A 7,697-nucleotide genomic window follows, 5' to 3' on the forward strand; every position below is an offset into this window, starting at 1 on the left:
ACTAGTCAAATTATAATTATGACTAGCCGAATTACAATTGTAACTATCTGAAATATATTTTATGGATAGTCAAACTAAAGTTTTAAATGCTAACACGGCTTGCCATAGCCCTACTTGCATTCGACCGCTCCAGGCACGTAGATGCGGCCGCCATCTTGGAACGGTCAACTTGACGTCATTCACCATACTGTAGGTTCTCACAGAGCCGTTGAGCCGTTCTGTGCAGGAGTGTGGCATCTTTCGAATATTGAGTGATTACTATGGTGAATGATATGAAGGTATTTTTGGCGCAAAACAACTGAGCGTCTGTGACAGCGGAATTTAGACGCTCAGTTGTTTTGCACCAAAAATACCTTCATAGAATGACGTCAAGTTGACGGCTTACGCGGCCCGTAAAAATAGTCGCTAATGAGGAATCTACGTATATATATCTATGCTCTAGCCTACACTGTTGGGCCTCGTCATTGTACGTCCATACGCTACGCAACCCAGCGATTCCTCAATCGCACACAAACCTGCGCAGCCAATCAGATCTCCAAGTCATACGTCGCTAAGCAACCGCCTCAAACTATGCCATAGAGATCAGCGCAGTCGCGCACCTTCTGCGTGACGTGAGCGATCCTCCTGTTTGTTTGTGTAGCTCGAGAATGAAAATGGCGGTGGGGAGAGATCAACGCGAGAATTAAACACACAAACATGCTGTCATTTGACTTGGATGACAGCAGCACTGCAGCTTCGGGAGGGAATAAAGAAATAGCTTATCGTCAACAAAGTGCATTTACGACAACAAACACCCGGAGTTTAACGGAGAAAAACTGCGTCCTGGTTTTAAAATAGCTCCTGAAATTAGCCCGCTAACCTCGTTAGCTTAGCTAGACTTCAACTGGAAGGTTTAACGGACACCATAGCACCACACTAACGGAATTATTCTGTCAGAATAAGATGAACTGCGCTTTTCTCCACTTACCTCTCAAATGCAAGCTCAGTCGTAGGCGCTGGGCTTGTAGAAATATTTGCATCTGACTGAATGCATAACTAATCGCTCCGTCTGGCAGTATTAGCCAGCAAACACCATCCTCCAAGCCTTCTCAAAGTTCAGCGAACATCTGTAACTTAAAGAGGAGAACGGACTAAACAGGTAACTGGAATGCGTTCGTGTTTTACATTTGTTGTTGTATAGTAAAGATCATGTGGCGGGGCTGATCCAGCTAGAGGTTACTTGATCTAAACAACCATATACATAAACATTGCTCAGATATATGGGTTAGTTTTCCAGACAGGTGGAAAAGATGTGGCGTTTACACAAACTGCTTTTCGAGTGATTAGACACGCATTTGATCGTTTCTCTTTTTCATACGGTGAAATACAGATCTGCATAGTGAGGTCAAAATATTTAATTTGGATGCTTGCATTGTGGTTGTTGCTCATTTTACTTGGTGCAATTGGTTGAAGTGCAAGCTAATGTCATGTCGAGAGACTCAGCATGGTGATTACTGACAGCTCAAGTTTGACAGTGTCAAATTGAATCGGCAGGCTTGAAACTGAAGTGCTTTGATTTAGCTGAGAATGCAGTTATTTAAATCTTTCAATTATTTGAGTTTAATAAAAGTAAACATTGTCTAACAATATTCAGCTCATAAAATTAACAATAATAATAATAATAATTGTTGTTAGTAATAATAATAACAATAATGAATGATTGTTGTTATTATTAATATTGAGAATAAAATAATGATTATTTTACCAACCAATTAACAATTATTGTTGTTATTATGTCTGATCAGGTGAATAAAATATTATTTTATCCTGCCATATATCATTCTACTCTAACAAAAATAGGTGTAGGATTTACTTTAAATTACAAATTATCAGCAAGTAGGTTGAATTAAACGTTTTTTTTTTTTTTTACAATTAAAAAAATTAATTCTTCTGATTATTATTATTATTAATTATAATAATAGTAAAATATAATAACAATAATAATTATAATAGTTGATTTCATAATGATAATTATAATAGTTATTGTTGTTATTATGTTTCCAAGCAGTTATACCAGTTTTTGTTGTTATTATTGTCTGATCAGCAGCATTGGATATTATTTTATCCTGCCATAAATCTATTTGTGCACTTTTTTAAAAAAAATTTTTTAAGTGCATTGATTTAGGGAGAGACTGCAGTTAGATCTTTAAAAAAAATGGATGAGTTTAATGAGAGTAATAAGATTTTCTAACAATATTCAACTTCATAATCATAGTAATAATTATTGTTGTTATAAAGGTTATATTATTATATAGGTCATGTTATATTATTATATAGGTAATAATAATATTAATGTTATGAGGTTGATTATTCTTATAAATTATTATTATTATTATTACTGACAATAAAATGCTGATTATAAAAATAATTGTTATTTTTCAATGATGACTGTGTAAAATCTTGTTATCATACCTACGATTGTAGAATATTGTACATGCTATCAATGGTTCCCAGTATGTTAAAAACAAATAAAAAATATTTAAAAAAATAATTGTTATTATTGATTTACCATCCTTGGCTGATCAGGTGCATCAAATAGGATTTTATCCTGCCTTATATTATTTTACTTGCTCTAGTGCTTTCTTTGCTTGCCACTGGAAAAAGCTTTTATACTTTTCGAAGGCCCCAAATATGCAAAGCTCGTGGTCAGAATTCACAGCTCACTGTCACCCCTCGACATTCCAGCACATATTCATATAAGCATGTCCCTTACATGAACCTGCCAGGAGAGAGATAGAAGATGTGGACTTCCTTGTTTTCAGAGTGTTTAGTTTGACTAAACAGGAGTGTGTACCTCCCTTATAACTTTAACTTTATAACCAGGGGTGCACATAAGTTTTTCAACCTGGTTCTCATATGAGACCTGGAGATTTGGTTTGGTTCTCACACGGCGGCACATGGTGTGATCCATCAAATATAGCTATAAAAAAATAAATTAATAATAGTGATAATATTATTGCACTTTATTTAGTTTTTTTTAAATAAAATAATAAACTAAATAATAAAGTGTGATAATACTTTTTTATTTTTAAATAAAAAGGGAGTATTAAATACAAATACAATTATTTTATAGTAAACTTAAAAATAAAATGCTAATATTTTTATTATTTTTGTTACTATTATAATTTGAACCTTAATTATTATTTTTTATTTGAATTATTTTAATTTTTCATTTTCAAACTTAAAATCAGCAAGCTTTTGTTTTGGCTAGTTGCCGGCAAGTAAGCTGCCGATTGTAGAGCGCCAGTGAATGAAATGTCACAGTTTTGCCTTGTGCTTTGAAAACGTTAGCCTAGATTTATGCTTTCAGTTTGAATAGAAATCATATTGTCGATCTAAAATGGTAATTGTGCATTAACAGCTGTCAACCATGGCTGCGTTTCCCAAAAGCATCGTAAGCCTAAGTTGATCGTAGCTCCATAGGTGGCAATGGGTCTACGATGTACTTAGGCTTATGATGATTTTGGGAGAAACAGCCCATGTCGGTACGCAAACGCGCGCTCTGAACTCATTTATACAGCGCATTTCTTATTTTGGTCGCACCTGCAGACCACTTACAGGTGCATCTCAATAAATTAGAATGTCGTGGAAAAGTTCATTTATTTCAGTAATTTATTTAATACACGAGTTTCACAATTTGAGTTGAATTACTGAAATAAATGAACTTTTCCACGACATTCTAATTTATTGAGATGCACCTGTATGTGCACCCCTGTTTATAACAGTCTCCAGTGGAGGAGCTTATGGATACGTAGCCTACATTACGAACTGAAATAAACAGATTGCTTTTGATTGTAAGGAGCTGTGTAAATAATGTGGTTATTCATAACCAGTTGGCTTCAAGTTTTTCTTTGTTTCATTGGTGAAGTCCAGTTAATTATGTAATAAATATATGTATATATTTTTTTCTAAATCTCAAGGAAAGTAATTTAAGTATTTTCGTACAATGCAACTGTTGATAATGTAGTTGCTGTAGTCTTACAAAGGTCCCTAATGTTTTGTTTACATATCCACACAACTCAACGAGTAAATGATCAGCAGTCAAACCCAGAATCCAGCATAACCAAAAGGCGTTGATATCGCACGGTGCGCTCTTGGAGTTTCCTTCCCTGCGTGTCGGTGTGAGCGTCTCTCTCTGCCGCAGCGTGGAGAGGGGCGCTCAGCTGTGCCTCCCTAGACGTCAGAGAGCTGACCTACATCTCTCTCGAAAAAAAGCTTGTGCAGCAGCCTGTGAGAATGTGTGGGGCTAGGGAGAGCGCTCCAGAGCGAACTAGCAAATGAACGAGTGAGAGGGACAGGAAAGCAAACCTGCTCAAGCCAACGAACAGACGCCCACCCTGTGCAACGAGAACGGCGAGAGGGGGACCTTCAGTGTCCCATGTCTTGTTATCAGATCATGCCTGAGCTTAACAACAACTCAGAGTTGTTTTTCAAAGCGCACGGAAACGGTGCAAGACGGACAAACTCCGCTTCCCCTTTGCATGGAAGTTTGGGCGAGGGGCAACAGTTTCTGCGAGTGCAGCATCTGCTAACTGCTTCCTTTGCCTCAGGAGTTGTATTTACAGATAGCAGAGGTGGGAGGGACAGTCTCGCCCCTAAAGTTCAGAAGTACTGGATGTTGTAACAAGCTCATTGTGAGTGAAACATCAGTTTCTCCACGGAGAACATGTGCCACACTCTCTCCTGTTATAAACCTTGCGATTTTTGGCACCCTTTTCCACTCTCTCACTTTGAATATTCTCAGCTGTTACTTTTTCAAATAAAACATGCGTGCATATTTGATCTTTTTGTCTGTAGGAGGCATTAAATTAAATTTTCTCCCAATTAATTTAATGGAAAAAATGTAATTAAATTTGCTATGTTAATAATTGGTATTTTAATCTTTGTTTTTTGTGTTGCTTTAATTGTTATAAAAATCATTACATTTTAATATCCCTTATAATAAAACAGTTCTAAGGATGTTTCTCCCTTAATTTATTAATTATGAGCAAACTTATAACTGTTTTAATGAAAGTTTTATCTGTCATGGGGTTGTAAACAACACAGGTAATGAAACAACACAATGCTCAAATAGAAATCTTTCTTAATAATTGGTCCAAAGATACTCTAAAGAAGAAAAAAATGTGCAATTATGTAAACATTCTTATATCAAGAAACATTTATTTGATAAGCAAAATGACAGGATATTGGAAATATTCAGTTGGTAAGAAAAATTAATCGTTTTCCCTTTGAATTAAGTTAATTTTTTCTTAAGCATAAACTCATTTAATTTAGTTACATTTTTCAGAAAACAAGACTTATTATCTTAAATCATTTTGCTTATCAAATAAATATCTTGATTTAAGAATATTTAGATATTTGTACTGGAAAACAAGAGAAAAATACAAGAGAAAAAAAAAAATAATTTTTTGCAATGTAACTCAACAATCCTGTTGACAATTATGTTGGTTCCCATGGAGTTGAATGTGTAAACAAATGACTTCTAGCCTGGAAGCCATGTGATGGTAGTATGAGACAAAAGTTGCAAGCTATTACAAGTAATGCAGAGATTGCTTGAGTATGTATTGAAATGGCAAAATCCAGAGGGACTGACTGCTGTGTGAACTTGTCAACATTGAGCAGCTGTTTTAGGACTCTGGAAAGTGGTCGAAAGTCAACACCTTCTAAATATTTTGCATTTCGCCCTTTCCATAATTTTATTTGTAAAATACCAAGTTACCTGTAAGGCATAAATAGGCTTACGTTTTCAATAAATCTCCCACACTGTTAAAGAATATTTAGATATTTGTACTGGAAAACGAGAAAAATACAAGAGAAAAATTGCAATGTAACTCAACAATCCTGTTGACAATTATGTTGGTTCCCATGGAGTTGAATGTGTAAACAAATGACTTCTAGCCTGGAAGCCATGTGATGGTAGTATGAGACAAAAGTTGCAAGCTATTGCAAGTAATGCAGAGATTGCTTGAGTATGTATTGAAATGGCAAAATCCAGAGGGACTGACTGCTGTGTGAACTTGTCAACATTGAGCAGCTGTTTTAGGACTCTGGAAAGTGGTCGAAAGTCAACACCTTCTAAATATTTTGCATTTCGCCCTTTCCATAATTTTATTTGTAAAATACCAAGTTACCTGTAAGGCATAAATAGGCTTACGTTTTCAATAAATCTCCCACACTGTTAGACAGTTCAAAGGGTTTTTACAGTAACTTACTGGCAACACTGTTGCCAGTAAGTTACTGTAATTAAGATTTACAGTAGCAAACTATTTGATTTACAGTAGCAAACTGTACTGTTTTTACAGTAACACTGTAAAAAATCTAATTCATCAGTATACTTCTGTAATTCATCAATTTTAACAGATTTAATTTTATTTTATAATTTTTATATAGAATTCATTTTATTTTTATCCTACATAGCTACTACTGGCATTCAATTAAAACAGACACAATAATTACAAAATATCAACAAATATCAAATATACATTTCTTTATTTAAAACATTGCATGTATAACACTTAAAAATACAGTCTTTCAGTGCTGGAACAGTGCATCTTTACCATTTCTCCTGTCTTAGGACATTTTGCAGTGCATTATGTTGTATCATCTGGATTTATCCTCGCAAAGAATCTTTAGGCAACAGAAACATAATGGGGAAAAAATACATAGCCATCTGCAAAACCCAGGTGCTGCTCCAAAACGTGGCCACCACCTTTGCTCACCATTCACTTTGTTAGTGACAGAAATGTGTTCCCTGAAAAACAAAAAGTAGAAATGGCACACTTTTAACAGGCAAACCCCATATAGAATACACCAAACCTCTCAAAACCTAGTTGTTCTCTTACCATGAATTATCAGTCTCAGGGTGGCTGGCCTGTTCATGTCTTTCTTGATGCTTCATTGCAGTTGCCTTTAAAACACAAATACAAAAAATGCAGTAAATCTTAAATTCCATTAAAAACTATAACAAATTAATTCTAAAACTAGAAAGGCAGATAGCCAAAAAACTAGTTTAACCTAGCTAACATACACTTTTTTTTTCTCAATAGGCTACTGGCCAACATTAACTAACACCTGAAAAAAATGTCACATTAGTTAAGTTAATGTTAATATAAGATGTTGGTCGCTAAAAATAATTTTAATTTGGTAATCCAATAAGCTGACAAAAGTCGTTTGAAACGATATAGCGCAGTTTACCATAGTAAATTTTGTTACCGTCGTGTTGACGGGTAAATGTTACTAGGTTAAACTGGTGTGCAAAAATCTGACAAAAACACACAGACAAACGTATACATATGTTTACCTTGCTTGCTGGTCTTATTCTCTCGTAAGGTGCATTGACACCATTAGACTGTATAAAAACATGGACGTAGTGTCCGTGACGTCACCCGTAGGTTCCTGAAGAGGTTTTTGAAGCTCAAAGTGGGCAGAGCCGGCCGTCGCCATCTTGGCAGCGCGTCACCGCGCGTCACTCCCGGATAATCGAAAATGGGTAAAAAGGCGGGAGCTGGTTGCTGAAACCACGCCCACCTAGCTCGACGGTGGTGACAGCAGCGGCAATCCACCTGTCACTCAAGTGGCCACGCCCTTAATTATGCAGAACTTTAAGGCTTAATATAATTTAAACGGATGACTTATAAAAAAATTCACCCCCCTCACAG

At 35.6% G+C, this 7,697-nt stretch overlaps 1 protein-coding gene across 3 annotated transcripts in view; it reads left to right on the forward strand.

The window, feature by feature from the left end:
• Positions 1-646: 646 nt before the first annotated feature.
• The window catches only part of ncoa1 (nuclear receptor coactivator 1), a 62,959-nt gene continuing 55,908 nt past the window's right edge, over positions 647-7,697 (forward strand). For all 3 annotated transcript variants that reach the window (XM_016537523.1, XM_016537527.1, XM_016537525.1), the window contains exon 1: positions 647-1,138. The gene's annotated coding sequence lies outside the window, so the exon portion shown is untranslated. The remainder of the gene's footprint in view (positions 1,139-7,697) is intronic.

This window comes from Sinocyclocheilus rhinocerous, unplaced genomic scaffold (genome assembly GCF_001515625.1).
Source record: "Sinocyclocheilus rhinocerous isolate Xijiao unplaced genomic scaffold, SAMN03320098_v1.1 scaffold185, whole genome shotgun sequence".
In the NCBI taxonomy this organism is placed as follows: Eukaryota; Metazoa; Chordata; class Actinopteri; order Cypriniformes; family Cyprinidae; genus Sinocyclocheilus; species Sinocyclocheilus rhinocerous.